This window comes from Narcine bancroftii, chromosome 4 (genome assembly GCF_036971445.1).
Source record: "Narcine bancroftii isolate sNarBan1 chromosome 4, sNarBan1.hap1, whole genome shotgun sequence".
NCBI classification, from domain to species: domain Eukaryota; kingdom Metazoa; phylum Chordata; class Chondrichthyes; order Torpediniformes; family Narcinidae; genus Narcine; species Narcine bancroftii.
The window spans coordinates 117,377,414-117,394,162 of record NC_091472.1 but is presented as its reverse complement, the minus strand read 5'-3'; the positions used below and the strand labels follow the sequence as shown (position 1 = coordinate 117,394,162).

General features: G+C 36.5%; 1 protein-coding gene across 20 annotated transcripts in view; it reads right to left on the bottom strand.

Annotated features, from left to right (window-relative positions):
• fbrsl1 (fibrosin-like 1) overlaps positions 1–16,749 on the bottom strand; it is an 898,034-nt gene that overhangs the window by 450,834 nt on the left and 430,451 nt on the right. The gene's annotated exons all lie outside the window — the stretch shown is intronic.

Below are 16,749 nucleotides of genomic sequence, written 5' to 3'. Positions count from 1 at the left end.
ACAGTTTAAATGAACTCTGCATTCCTGTGCAGAGGCATAGGCCAATATCTCCTTTTAGAGCTAATAAGGACATGTTTTCTTGAGAAAGGCCTGATGGAACAACTCTGTTAGGATTAAAATACAAACTCATGAGGATTGAGAGGATTAGTCAAGCGCTCAAGTTACCCTAAGTCATCTTTACTCTGATCTTTGAAAATAACAGGAGCATCTGTTTGACAGTCCTAATATTCACTATCAGGTATGTAATCAGATTAAAGTGGCTCAAAAATAGCACCTATCAATGCAAACTTTTGTTCTGATGAGCTAGGTTATAATCAAGTATCACATGACAAAAGGATTGCTCAGAAATGCTTTATTGAGGCAAGTTATATTCCTTATGCTATTTCTAGTTAAAGGTCATTGATCCCAGATTAGATTCTGATTAACAATGAAGGTCAGCCAAACTCAAAAGTTGTTATTTCTATTTCTACTTCCAATTGCTTTATTGACAAAGAGATAAAAGTTTTATCCTGAAATATTGTAAATGAATCAAAACATGAAATGCTGGTAGAATCCAGCCACATTGTAATACAGAATACAATAAATCCCTGGTATCTGGAATTCAAGTAACCGGCCGTCTCAATCAAGCAACTGGCAAAAAAAATTGAGGAAAATAAATAAAAATAAATAAGAATAAAATAATTGTTTAAAAAATGCAAGCTTAAAATTGGTTAGCCTCACCATTAGTTTGCCAATCCATCACTCCTGTGCCAGTATCTGTAACTAGTTCCCACCTTGTGACCAATGTAAACAGACAGAGATACTGTTTTGCAGGACATTAGTTTGAAGAAATATCTTCAAATACTATTCTGAAAGAAAAACAACCAGGGAGGTGTAAGCATGTAGTGTTACCCTCAAGCAGAAGATGGAAATGTGTAAAAAAATAAAATGGGAAAAGGTAAAAGTTGTAAAATGCTTATGGAGGAATTTAATGCTGGTGCATTTACCACCTATTACATTAATCCCAAGTTTCAGAAAATTAAGCAGTTTTATATGAAGTCCAACACTGATAAAAGTGTTGAGTGATGTCACACTCTTCATACTTCCAAGATGGACTTACTTGACCAAGCTCTTTTTGAATGGTTTAGTTTGAAAAGGTCGGAAGGTGGTGGTGTATCAGGACTCATTGCAATAAAAAGGAAGTGAGTTCCACAAGAAGATGACTATTAAGGTATAGTGTTCTTTTTTCAAATGGTTGGCTTAGCAGATTGAAATTTTGTCACAGTATCTGTATATTAGACTTGTATGATGAGCAGAAATCAGTGGATCATGGATAAGTTTTAGTTAGTCATTGTAAGAGCAAGTCCCAAGCAACCAGAAAATACATTTATCTGGCATCTACCAATCCCTATGGGTGCTGGATACCAGTTTTTTTTAACTGTACGTAGAAAGAGAAACCAGTTAGCATATCAGATTGATAGCTGGTGATGGTCCTTGATGAATAATAAACTTGAAATGCTTACTGGTTTATTTTTTTACAGGTGCTGTTTGATTGGCTGAATTCTTTCAACATTTCCGTTTTTTGTTTCAGATTCCAATATCTGCAGTTTTTTTTTCATTTTACATCAAATGAACTTATTTTGCGATGTTAAAATGGTTTTTGACTATTTTGATTTGGATTAATAACTTATTTCTCTTTTTTCTATCTGAAATGGGTAGGTATGTGGTGATTTGTCAGATTCACCCATGAGGCTTCAAATTAGATTGGCAAGGGGTTAGCATTTAAGATGGAAAAAAGACTGAAAAAGTTAAAACGAGCAATTAAGACAAAGGTGGTGCATTGAAGTACAACAGGATAGTGGAGGCCAAGCATCGTGTAAGACAGATAAACTTAGTTGGGTTTATTTTAACACAAGAAACCTGACAGTGAAAGTGGATGAGCTTAGGATGTGAATAGGTACAGAACAACAGGATATTGTGGCCAGAATGGAGACTTAGTTGAAGGAGGATAGGAATGGTAGCTCAATGTTCCTGGGTACTGCAGTCACAGGTTTGACAGTAAGACTGTAAAAGAGGTGGGCAGGATGTGGGTTGCAATATACGTCAAAGAAGATACAACAGTAGTTTTTAGAGAGGATATTACCAGAGAATTATTGTATGAGGTAATATGAGTGGAAACAAGGATCTGAGCAGTCACCTTGATGGGTGCATACTATAGGTCACCAATTACCACGAGCTAAAGCATTAAATATGTCGAGAGACTGCTGACGTCTATAAATAAATATAGCAAACCTGTTATTGTAAGTGATTTCAACATTAAGTGTTAGGGGATTGGATGGAATGAACTTTGTCAAATGTGACCAGGAGAACATTTTACAGTAATATGTTGACAGGCCAGCAAGGGAATGGGCGATATTGTATTGGGGAATGAAATTGGTCAGATAACTGAGGTAACAGTAGGGGGACTCTTTGGGACCAGTGACCACAATTCTATTAGCTTTAAGATAGTTAAGGAAAAGGATTGCACTAGTCCTCAAGTTAGAACCTGAAATTGGGACAAGATCAATTTTGACATCATTAGGCAAGAGTTAGCAATAGTTGACTGGATGTAAAAGTAAGAGGGAAAGAGCGCGACATCCAAATGGGAGGCATTTAAGAGTGCGAAGGAAGGTCCATGCCAAATATGTTCCCAGTTGGGTAAAGGGCTGGAATGGCAAGATGAAGGAAGCCTGGTTAACGAGAGAATAGAGGCACAGATCAGAAAGAAAATGAGGCATATATTAGTCACAGGCAGACAAGTTTGAAGGAATACCTTGAGGAGTACAAGGAATGTAGGAGCATAATGAAGAGGGAAATATGGTGGGTTAAAGGAAAAATTGAGATGGCTTTGGCAGACAGTGTAAAGGAGAATTCAAAAAGAGCTATGGAAATAACCTCCAAATATGCAAAACAGTTTCAACCATTATCATGCAAATACAACAAATGGACCAATGGTGGGTAGTGTAAGAGTCCAAGTCACTTGATCATAAAGGATGTGAAAAATGGGTTTGACTGATACCTTGGCATCTTGAGGCAAGGCTAGTTGACAAAGCAGAATTGTGTTACCCAAAATCTCAATGAAAGGTCCACAATCATAGTAAAAAAATAAACCAGTCAGTTCATATAACATTCAAAGGGATTAGCAATGCAAGGAATTCAGTTAAAAAAAAATTATGCCATTAGTTGTGATAAATAACTGCAATTACAAAATTAAAGGATCAATAATAAAACATTGCAACAAATATTGACATACCCACCCTCTGTCCTGACACATGAAAGGATGTTTTCAACCTGAGGTTAACTCAGGAGCCACTTGAAAATTAAGAATGTGCTCTGGTAAAACCATTATAAAATAAGAATAAATAGAACTTCTTAATGGGCTGGTTATTGATTATAGTGAATAACAATCTTAACAGACCAACCTTGTTTAGTAGAGTTGACGTTAGATTGGAAAATGTATTTGGTATAAATACAACCACAACCAGGTTTGAGTAGGCCTCTGCACTAACACAAAAGCATGCTTTAATGATTCAAAGACAGTAACGAAGGAGCAATTATGAACCATTACCATTACATTGATGACATAGGTAAAAAAGTTAAGCAATAGTAGTGAAAACAGAACAAAGTGACTAAGCAATGCTGATTGATCACTGAGGTCTGAAAGGTGGACAAAAAACATTTGGCTCTGTGGAGATTACTGGGTACAGAGAAATCAACAGTGAGAGATAAAACAATCGCAAGATTTTGATGCAGAGTTCAAGTTCATTGTCATGTTCACCAAAGTACATTGTGAGCAGTTTAGCTAGTGAACTCATATATAGTACAGCAGAGCTGCAGAGACTGCTTCGTTAGAACAGTGCAAAAGCAGCATCATCTTCTGGATAAGAGAAGGGCAGCCAGGATGAGGCAAGTCTTTCAATAAGCTAGTTGTTTTTCTGAGGGAGCAGTAAATGTAGATGCAATCTGGAAAGGAGGGGTCTGGTTGGTGTGATGGTCCAAATTCACAACTCTGTGCAATTTTTGCAGTCTTGGGCAGAGTAGTTACTATACTCTTCAATGATGCATTCTGACAGGATACTTTGAATTGTATTTGTAGAAGCTGTTGAGATGCACAGATGACATTGCGAATTTCCCCAGGCTTCTGAGTAAAATGTTCTGACATAGCCTGAGGAGATTTAACATATGAACAAATGATTTAGAAGCAGCAGTAATTCTATTTGGCCTCCAAGCCTGCTCTACCATTTGATAGGATCATAACTGATCCGAATATAATCCAACTTTGTACTTTAGTCTGCTTGCTGTGATCTGTCAACTGTTTATTACGCAGCTATCTTCCTCAGCTTTAAAAATAATGGAATTCTTTGCTTCTTCCACTCTTGGAGGAATAGTTCCAAACACTCCTGACCCTCAGAGAAGAATGTTTGTTTCACTTCTGTCTTAAATAGGCAGCCTCTTTTTAAATAGCAATCCTATTTCTCTATTCTCCCACAAAAGGAAACATCTTTTCCACAATCTATATCAAGATCCTTCAGGATCTTGTGTGTTTTAATCACATCCTCTTCCACTCTTTTAAACCCAAGTAGATAGTACCCTGAACAATTAACCCTCAGACAACAGCATGCTCATTCCAAGTATTAGTCCAGTGAACTTTCTCTGAACTGCTTTCAAAACTAGTGTATTGGCAACAATTGGCATCAGGTTGTTTTAAAATCCTGAAGGTTTGAAATGTGGCTTTCTCATTAGTTGAGAATGTGAGCCAAGGGTCCAGAGTTGAAATGTGACCATGTAGCCAACTCCAAGACAGCAGAAAGAAAAGGCAAGAATTTGACTAAAAGAAAGAAAAACAGAATTATTGTATTCTTAATTAATGATTATTTTTGATTTTTTAAGAGAAATTAGTTAATTAAATATACAATTAGAGGTAAACTCCAGACAAAAGATGAACTACAATAAAAGAGCAAATTAAAATAAGCCCAAGAAAATGATCTTTACTATTTTGACATCTACCATAGGGTGCCCAAGTGTTAGATTTCCCTTGCTCCCTTCTCTTGCTTCCAGTCCAATGCTAAGATTATTAAAGAACTACTGAATTTACCCAAGCAACAAATGGTGCTGACTGCAGTCCATTAAAGTTTTTCTTTGGGGAGTTGCAGAATATGCTGGCAGGTAATGAAAAGGTCAAAAAAACTGACAGATCCAGGACCTCGGTTACAATGCAGCACATGCCAAGCCTGACTGAAGTGATGTGATTTGGGTGACAAGTACGTTTGATGCTTTGACATTTATTCCTGAACTGCAATCCCTGTGTGTGTTTGTAAATAGCTACCTCCTTAATATTTATAAAGTTTGTCGTGCTTGGATTTAGTGGAATGGATGCCTGTGTAGTCCCACTGGAATGCCGCAAAGAGCACATCAGGGAAGTTGTAACACTACCAAGCGGTTTCAAATTCTTCACCCAAACAGTCCCAGTGCTTCTAGTAACCATGTTAAATTGATGCGTTATGGAAGTCAGCATGCCCTGAAAGGATGATATCCACTTCTGGCATCCTTTAGACTTTTGTGAAAATACATTGTTGATAAAATAAAGCCCAGAGTTAAGTATTCATGGACCTTTCTCAAGATGACAATTAATAAAAGAAGAAAATACCAAACTTATAAAAGATGAAAGAAATCATGTATGTTCTCAGGGGGAGGGGAGTAGAAAGCCATGATTTTGGAGGCAAAAGAATGAAAGAGATTTAAAAGGATAAAAGAAAGCACAAGAAAGAATTTGACAATCTGAAATTCAAAGATCTTTGTTTCTCAAATGCAAGGACTATTGAGTTCAAAATGTTGTGCCTCCTAACCATCAGATATTTTTTTCATTGGTGCAAACTGCCAGTTTCCAACCAGATTTTATGAATAAAATGACAAACAGAACAGATATGCTGACTATAGAGAGATAATAAGAAGAGTGGTAGGAGTTTCTGTCACTTAAAATAATTAATAGATAATTTCTGAATAGCTAATTTAAGAATTAGTTGCCTTTGGTAGGCTGCAGATACTTAAAATATGCAACATTCCAACAGAAAAAAGTGGGGAGTAAATCTCAATAGCATACAGAAAGATAATAAAAGGACATCTGTTAATTGCATTCTTCAGTTAATTTTTTTTCACTAAAAAATTAGTATACATGTTATATTTGTTGCAGTCAATTACACAGCTTTGATTATATTCACAAATAGCTAACAGCACAGTCTATTGTAACAAAAGGTGAGTGCATAAAAATTATTTCAGAAAAACTGAGATTTTGCAGATAGAGAATTAGGTGAGGCTAGAATTTGAAACTTCAGAGTTTCTACCTTCTTGTAACTTCACATGTTGAGGACCAAGGCTACCTAATGCAAATTTAATATTTTGCAATGCAAATCTTATGATTAACTTCAGCTTGTGCATCTAAAAAAGAACTGTCACTCTTTATTTTCATTGGTAGTGTAAAAATGAGAATTAGTTCTTCAAAACTGGAGATTTAGGAAATCTAATGTGTCAAAGAAAATACACCAAAATATATTAGTTACTGAAAAGGTGGTGCCAACTGAATCCATATTCTGAACAGAAGCCTGCAGAGAATGAAACAAATATCCTTTTACAAGAAAATGGGCACATTAGATGGAGTCAGCAAGTGAGCTTGAGAATTGGATAAAGAATGAATTAGAAAAAATACAAGGATGAGAGAAGAAAGTAATAAAAAACAGGGAGGGATGGAACAAAATGCATGGAATAGCAACAAAAGCAATGTAGGTTTTTAATATCTGCAAACCATCTTTAACATTTATCTCCCCCATGTTTACATTTGTTCGTATTTTTTTAAAAAGTCACATTTTCCTGTTAGAAAGAATCGAGATAACAAGTCAAATACATTCATATACAAGACTTTGCACTACAAGGGAAGCCAAATGGGCTGCAAAGGTAATCTAACAATCTTCAATGCTAATTTCTTCTCCCCTACTGGTTACTTCTATCTTGTGCTGGCCTTTCACAGCCAATACCAAAACCTCGGAGCTATGATTTCAATGGCATGTTTAATTCACAATAGATGATGCATATTCTGATCCACTGAATGCTTTGTGAAATAGTTTCTCCCACTGCACACCCTTCCCACCAACCCCCAAAATGATTCTGCATTCGAGATGCATACAAAATATATGGTACATCATTTTATTAGTTCATGCTGGGGACACTTTTAAATATAGTCAATTCACCACAAGGAGTATAATGACTTGCAGGCTCCTGTCTCTGTTAATTCTATGCACAATAAGTCAATGCTGCATCTACATATAGTGCTTTCAATTCTGATTTAGTCATTATTTAACCAAATTTGGAAATGCAATGTGCCTTGTAAATTGTATGGGAATAATTATCTGCCACCAAAAGAATCACATGAATACTGACATTGGCAGTCTTGTCATATCACCAGCTGGAGGAAAGGACCTGGATAATCCCAAGGTCCAAATTGTGCTCAATTAATTAATTTCAACTCAGAATGGATTTTAATATTTTAAAAAGCTAATATTTCCCTTAAAGGAACTAGATCCTATGGACTAAAGCTGAATACAATAACATCAATATGTACAATTCCTTCATTACATCAGTCATATTTGTTCAAAGACAGATTGCACCTGGGACACATTAAAAGGACACAGAAATATCAGAACTCTGCAAATTCTCACCAGGTCAGACAGCATCTGTAAAGGAACAAATAGAGGCAACCCTTACAGGTCAATGATCTGTCATCAGAATTGTTTTTATGTGAAGCAGTTCTACATCAGAAATATATCTTCAGATAAATTTGGAAATTATGGATAATTTCATAATCTAGGATACTTGTGTGTTGAAACAGCATGATAAACTAATAGGTAATTATCTTCATGAGGACTAACCATCCTCAAGTTAGAAACGTAACTGATTAGAGAGACTGGGATTGTTGTGGGAAATTCATATCGACTTCAAGATGACTTCAGAATTAGAATATAAATTTAGCAACTGCTTCACCAGCAAAAGCACAAGAACAATTCTTGAAAATGTTTTTCAAAGGTTCTCCAGAGACAACCATTTGGCCACAGACAAGTCAAAATAGCTGCTGTCAAAATGATTATCCATCATTTCTCTGGCCTTTTCTCAGATTTTCTGATGGTTCAATCTAACATTTCCTGAAATTTGTGGTTTTTCCCAGATAAACCCATCTAGATCCATGGATGGCTGTGTAGAGAATATTACAATTGTGAGGTTTAATAATTTTACCACCATTTCTCCATTACTGCATAGGGGATGTCACAGGACTGTTAGGAAAGTGTGAATGTAATATAACAGAACTTTACAAAAACATTTAAAAGGTAGTTTAATCTTTCAAAAATGAAATCCTATAAAGATATAAGACACAAATAGGTTTTGGTATATTGCGGAAGTAAAAGGAACGATGACCAATGTCTGACACTTAGAAAAACAAACACAGTTTATATCAAATCATAGGCCCAAAAGTTGCAGCATTGACCACCTCCAACAAGAGAATACTTACTCTTGATATTCAATGACATTACAATTATTGTATTCCGTATCATCACTGCAGGAATGTTGGGAGTCACCACTGATCAAACTCAGCAGGACTGGCCACATAAACATTATACTGTAGTTACAAGAGAAGACAGAAGCTGGGTTTCTTGTGATAGCTACCCAAAGAGCATTTTATCTACCAAGCACAAGTCAAGAGCATGATGAAATAATTTCCATTTGCCTGCATGCCAAACTCAATAAGCTTGATGTCCATTTAAGATGAAGCAATATACGATCTTCTTAAATGTTCATTCCTTCCAATCATGATCACCTGTGCAAAGTAACTGGAGAGAATCATCCACAAACTACATTGCAGTTAGTTGCCCAGGCTACTTTGACAACATCTTCATATCAATGACAAGGTCTGCAGGGCAAGGGAACACTGCAATCTGCAGATTCCACTTCCCTTGCCCCAACCTCAATTTACATGCCATTCTGACCAGGAAACCTATTGTCTGTACTTCACGATCGCAGGGGCTAAATTCTGGAACTCTTTACCCAACAGCTTCATCAGATTCATACACAATTACAATGAACAATAAATCTTCCTCTTATTCTTGTTGGAAAGCAGTACTGCAATTGTAAAGCTAAAGTTCTTAATTGTATAAGCAGACATTCAAATGTCCATGGCACAGTTTTTAGATGCATCAACACTCCATTAAAATTTAGCTGCCAAATTTGATGGTTATGTTATTTATCCTTGTGAAAAATCCAGGAACTGCAGTTTCCAGGTTATGCCACATGCAAGTTAAAGTTAACAATTTGTTGTTATCCATTGTGATATTGCTTGCAATAAATTTTGAAAAGACCAAGCCAAATAAACAATTAATGGATTTGATTGTACTCTGAAATAGAAGATGTGGAAAAGCAGATTTTTATCCATCACTCTTAATATTTTAAAGCATGTAAATCTTGGCAAATGGGGAGAAGGTGAAAAAGGCAGGGTGGATGGAGCTGCATTTAAATCAGCACAAGTTACCTCTTTAAGCTAAAAAAAATCTGCACTTTTGAAGTGATTCATTTATTACAAAATACTTTGCAAAAACCTACAGTTTTATATTTCCAATCAAATTTTGCATTCCTTGGAATTTTTAAAAGGAATTAAACAAAGTCATTTGTTTGTTTTTATGGAAAAGTAAGTTGTCGAGAGTTTCCCTGCAGCAGCTGACGTGGAGGTATGATTTAGGTGGACTTCAATTACCACATTTTCAGAATTATTATGAAACAGCACAGTTAAAGTTTATCAACAGGATGTTTGATCTTGATCAACCTCCAGTATGGGCGAAGGTGGAGTTGGATCAGATCTCTAAGAATAAAATACATCAATTTATATATAAATGGAATTCTTCTCTTTTGCAAAGTATAAACTGCCAGTATTGAGACATCTCATGGATATTTGATATAAATGGAACCAAATTATAGGAACTAAAGGTAAAATTTCAGCTAAGACACCATGATATCAGAACAAAATAATTCCCTTTTCTTTTAATAACCCCTATTTGAAAGATTGGGAAATGAAAGGTGTGAAGTTGGTGGAGGATTGTTTTGAAGCAGGTATGTTTCTTTCTTTTATTAGACTTAGAGAGAAATTTGAGATATCATCGAATTCTTTATTTGCTTATTATCAGGTTCGGGATTTATTGTTGGAAAATTTTGGATGAGAATTAGTGTTACCTGGTCAAACTAAATTTGAGACATTAATTGCTGATAAGGGAAAGAAAGGGTTTATTTCTGCAATGCATACATTATTTCAGGAAAAGATTATTAAGGTTAATGTATATAAAATGAAGGACAAATGAGAGAAGGATTTATCTATAACATTATCTTTGGAGGAATGGTCGAATATGTGTGTTGATAGTGTTACAAAATTAATTTCCGTGAGATATAGTTTGGTTAATTATAATTTCTTGCATCAGTTGTATTTAACTCCTGAAAAGTTGAAAAAAATACGGTTTTAGCTCTTAGAATTTGTGTTTTCGATGTGGAGAACAGACAGAAACTTTCTTACATTCAGTATGGGCATGTACAAAAGTTAAACCTTTTTGAATGTTTTGGAAATTAAATTTTTGGAAGGTTTATTTATGATGGATTTGCAACTTGATTCATTGGTGTGTTTAATGGTTACACCAATACATTAACGACAGGTATGCGATTGGACAAATCTCAAATTGCATTTATACGATTAGGGTTGGTGGTAGTTAGAAAATGTATAGCGGTTACATGGAAGAATGATGTTGAACTGAATATACAATGATGGCACAACGAACTACGATTGTGTATTTATTTAGAGAAGATAACTTACAATTTGCGAAATAATTACCCTTTCTCTGTTATAATGTGGATTTTATATTTGAAATGTATGGGTTTAGAAATAAAGTAAATGATTTTTTTTGCGATGTAAAGGATTGGGACACTAAGCAGCAACTATCAAATACCCGATATAATTTTTTTTCAGCTTCGATGGGGGGGGGGGGGGGTTGTAGGGATTTTTTTTGTTAGATTGCTTTGTATGCATGTATCTTGCAAAACTTACATAAAATTTTGAAAAAAAAATTTGCATTACCTTGTTCAGTTTGAATTTTATGATTTTGAGTGGGTGCACTTACAATCATTACTTCATTCTTAAATCAAGAATCAAAGAGCAACATCACCTTCAGCAACTTAAATGTATAGAAACAAAAGGGTACATGGTATTTAAACTTTGTAAATGAACTTAAGACTCCACTGTTGCTCGTGAATACAGAAAAGCTTTTTAAATTGACTTATAGTTTAAATATATTAGTGTTTTAGGATCAATTTTCCTTTTTTGACTCCAATTAAAATGTAAATAATATTTACTATTTGTTTCATTTTACACATTTTCACCACTTCAAAATTTACAATTTCTTTTAAATATTTTTCTTTATCTTTTAATAATATTTCATTTATTCTTAAATTAAATTTCTTCCAGTAAAAATGTTAGTTTTTACTTTTGGAACATTTCCGGCCCCTCTCCAAAGACTGAAAATCTTGTCTATCAACTTTAATTATATTTAAAATATGTACCCAGCAACCAATTTACAATAGATCGCATTACACACATCTTTTATGCATGCATTTTTGACATTTGTAATTTAATTAAATTATCCAACTTTAGGTAATCATATAGTCCATCTTACTTCTCAATGGGACGTCCACTTGACAAATGTCCTGAGAATAATAAACTTTAACAAAAACGCTGTATCTAAAAGCCAGTCAAAATGTATTATTTATAGAAATAAAACTTTATTGAGTGAATAACCAACTCAACTTATACCATGGTTGATTTGGTCAGTGTAAAACGTATAATGAAGTTCAAAGAATGGGTTAGAATGGTAAAGCCTTCACCATGTGTAATGATTGATGTGTTGGGGTCCTGTGGCAGTTAACAGTAATTTTCATCTGTTGCCAGCAGCAACAGTCATGAACTCAGCATGAGGCTAGCAGCAGGCTTTGCTACTACAGTAGTGCCGCATACAGGGGCAGACAAATAGCCTTTCAGTTGGACAGGGTTCACGGTGTGTTTTTAACAAAGAAAATCCTTTACCAGGGATGAAAATGTTAGTCCTTTGATGGTGCCATGCTGGGCTATTGGTTTCTGTTACTAATTTGTGCTTTGCATCTCAGTGTGTAAGGGCAGTGCAATGTGAACACCTGCAAAGTACTCAGGTTGATTCCATGAAGACAGATAATCCATGTATTATTTACCGAGAACAGGTCAGAGACATCAAGCTGACAAAAAAAAACTTAAAACGAACAAAACTAAACAGATAGTCCAGGTTAAAAATAAAAAAAGACAAGTATTAGAATCCAGTGGTACATAAGTAGTGGAACAACCATATTTTCTTAAAATCAGACATAACTGTAATATATGAACAGTAAACATATTTAAAACGTTTTCCAACTACAGTAGTATAAAGGCAATGTTCTAGTTTTTTTTGCAACTAAAATTACCTTAGATATGGGACTCAGTTATTGACTTATGGCATAAATGAGATTTTGGCCAACATTAAAAGAAGCATCTTGTCAAATATGTTATTTTAATAGTATTAATAGGGAAAAGGAACACCCACAGGATTATTTGATCTCTTCAACAATTTGGTCAACTATTCATGCTGACTAAAGTATCTTCCTTATTTACCTGCATTTTGGTGAAATTCCATTAAATCTTTCTGATGCATGAACCCTGCCAGCAGACACACCTTCCCCTCTCCTCCCATCTCCGCTTTCCATAGGGACTACTCCCTCCGTGACTCCCTTGTCCACTCATCCCCTTCTACCAATTGCCTCTTTGGTACCTACCCCTGTCTGTAGGAAATGCTACAATTGCATCCACACCTCCTCCCTCACTACCATTCACAGCCACAAAGAGTCCTTCCAAGTGAAGCAATACATCACTTGTGAATTGGCAGGGGTCACCTATTGAATCCTCCTCTACATCGGAGAAACTGGACGCAGACTGGGAGATGATATCAGTGAGCACCTTTGCACTGTATGGTGCAATGGGGGTACCTCTCAGTGGCCAACCATTTCAATTCCGTGCCCTGTTCCCACACCAATCAGTCTGCCCATGACCTCATGCACTGCCAAACTGAGGCCATCTGCAAACTGAAGGAGCAACATCTAATATTCTGTCTTGGCACTCTCCAACCAGATGGCATTAATATCAACCTCTGGTTTTTGTTGGGCCCTTCTCCTATCTCTATTTCCCTATCCCTCTGTCTCTTGTCGCCAGCTCCGCAGCCCTTCCCTCTCCATTCAGTTATGCTCCCTCCCTGTCACTTTTCAGGTTTATTTTTCTTCTGACCTCTCACCCATAACCACCAATGATCTCTTGGTCCTCCCCCAGCTCCTCCTTTCCTCCACCCCCTTCCCCCCACCTTTTTACCCTTTATGTTCATACTTTGAAGGGCTCAGGCCCGAAACATAGGTTATATACCTTTGCTTCTTACAAAATATGTGTGACCTGCTAAGTTTCTCCAGCAGTTTTGTGTATTACACTACAATCTCAGCATCTGCACATTTTCTTGTTTAACTCCACATTCTCATCTGAATTGTTCATATCAATGACAAAAACAATGGACTCAGCACCTATCCCTATGGCATGCCACTAGTTATGGGACTCCAAGCTGAAAACAACCCTCCACTGAAGTAAAAACACAATGCTGGAGAAACTTAGCAGGTCAAACAGTGTCCTTTATATAGCAAAGGTAAAAATATATAACCAACATTTCAGGCCTGAGCCCTTCATCAAGGTATGGAAAAATGTCGGTAAGCATCCAAGCAAAATAGTAAGGAGGGAAGGTGCGGTCACAAAGGCAGGAGGTGATAGGTGGAGAAGGGAGGGAGGGGATAGTAGTGATCAAGGGGAAGGAGGATGTCTAGGTGAATAGAGAAGGAAGGGGGGAGAACTGGAAAGGTGAAGGGAAGGGGGGACAGGGAAGAGGAAAGCAGGTTAGCAGAAGCTGGAAAAGTTGATGCTAATGCGATCTGACTGGAGTGTCCAGACAGAAAATCAGGTATTTTCCTTCAATTTGTAGGTGGCCGGGGGCATGGCCATGCGAAGGACCAAGGCAATGCATTTTGATCGAGCTCTCCATGAAGAGTATTAAAAGGACAGATAAAATTTTAAAATTAAGAATTTTCTTACTAAAAAATGGACAAAACAAGTACTGAAATACCAAAGCAGCCGAGAACAAAAATGAAGTAGTTTCTACTCAGCCAGGCTCATCGAGCAAAAGCCTGAAAGGGAGCGGCACCAAGAGTGGTGTCGGGACCAGCGGACCCTGGCAGAGCCAGTGAGTCAGGACAAGAACTAAACATTATCTTGGAGAAAATGGAAAACTTGAGCAACCGATTTGCGGGCGTCAAAAATGTAATGACAGACATGACTGAAATTAAAGACATCGTTGAAGACTTAACTGAAAGAATGTCCCAAGCTGAAGTAGACTTGGTAAAAACATAAGATAAGCTTTGGAGAAAGATGTGAAACAATGGAAGTCAGACAGACAAGTTCTGCTGGACAAGATCAACCTTATGGAGAATTTTAATAGACGAAATAATGTCCCAAATATTGGACTGACAGAAAGAATCAAGGGAGGAGATCCTGTGAACTTCTTTGAAACATGGATCTCACAAGCGCTGGGAGAAGACAAATTCAGAGAAAAATTGCATATTGAAAAGGCTCATCGGACCCTCAGACCCAAGAGAACTGGCGATCAGCGACCACGACTGGTCCTGATATGACTTTTGAGTTACTGGGAATGGGAGACAATTCTGGGAGCAGCGTATGAATACACTAAGCAAATTAATTGTCTGCCTGAGACTGACCATGAAATAATACTATATTTTCAAGATTGTAGTCCTATTTTGATTAAGCAAAGGAGTTTGATGATGTAAAAAAAACAACTGCCTTCCAAAAACTTGAAATATTTGATGATATACCCCACAACTCTGAGGGTCAAAGTAGCAGAAGGTAATCGATGATTTTCCAAGACTAAGAACAAGGTGGAAAACTTCCTGCAAGGTTTATGAAAAGGCTAAAGCTGAGAAAGAAGACAGTGAAGAATGTTTACAATGGGACTAGTAAAATTTGTAATTTTAAAAAATAGCTGTTGAAGCGGGTGTGTAGCGTGCCGAGTGGGCGCACAGTGCAGTAATGTGAACTGCCTCCATCAGTGCTCAGTGCAGTGCATGGACTTACTTGAGGGCTGGCATGCTAGCAGTACGGAGTGCCGAGGGATGGCATGTTGATCAGCTGGGTCCCCTGCTGAAAAGCACGGGACGTTAACAAGTCTCAATTTAAACCTGCTGGCCCCGTGGACCAGCAGCCGTCCCTTAACAAGGTCCCACCTTGTCCCGTGGAGCCCGGGACAGATAGGGAATAAAAGCCGCTTGTAAAGCTTCAATAAACGTAAAGCTTCAATAAACCAGTCTTGCGTTGACTACTCTGGAGTGTGTTTGTATTTCTTTAGTAGCTCTACTGTAGTAGCCGCTACAATGTTGTATTTATTGTTTAAAAGTAAATTTTATTGAAATGTTCACAGAGCGATCAGAAGATAGAGAAAACTTTGGAAATGTAATAACAAGTTGGAGACTCTGTTCTAAGGGTGAAAATGGTGCCAAGAGAGGAATAGTTATAAAAGATGGCACTAAAGGGAGGGGTTCTTCTTCCTCGAGAGATTCCGCAGACTTTTGGGGTTTTCTGTATACGTCACTATCAGGGCAGGGAGATTGTTTGTGTTTTTTAAAGGGGAAAGATTACTCTATATTTAAATAATAAAAAAGGTTTTTTATTGTTAAACAATGTTTAAAAGATCAATTTGGATAGAACGTTAAAATGTATAAGTCTTAATGTTAATGGGATAAATGGAACAGTGAAAAGGAGATGTCTTGGCACACTTGAAAAAAATTAAAGGCAGATATAGTCTTTCTACAAGAAACACATCTTACCAAATTGGAACATGCTAAATTAAATATACTCTTCATTTGGCACAAAAGCAAGAAGAGTAGTGATTCTATTTAACGAAAATATACCAATAATAATAGAAGAGACACTGAGTGACCAAGCCATTGCATATTATAAAATGTATGCAGAATCATGGATGTTTATGAACATCGATGCATCAAAATATGATGATGAAGGCTTTATTAAAGATTTCTTTTTAAAAACAGCAGAGTGAAGACAAAATATATTGGTCTGAGGAGATTTCAATTTCTGTTAGATCTAATACTGGATAAATCAGCCAGAACAGTAATAAGGACAAAAGCTGCAAAAACGACACAATCATTTAGGAAGGATTTAAATTTGAATGATATATGGAGACAGCTTAACCCTATAGAAAGAGACTATTTGTTCTATTCAAGAGTACATGATTCACAAACAAGAACTGATTTGTTTTTAATGTCTGCACAGTTAAAAGGTAAAGTGGTAAAAATTGAATATTTGGCGAGACTTTTATCAGATCATCCGCCATTAACTTTAACTATATACCCAAATAATAGGATAAAATTTGTAATGACATCCTTCCTGTGCCTCTAGATCCGAGAGATTCTCCTCTGAGTGTTTATGATAGATCTGGTTTATGATAGCTGAATGGCATCTTTTTCTGCAATCCAAGTACT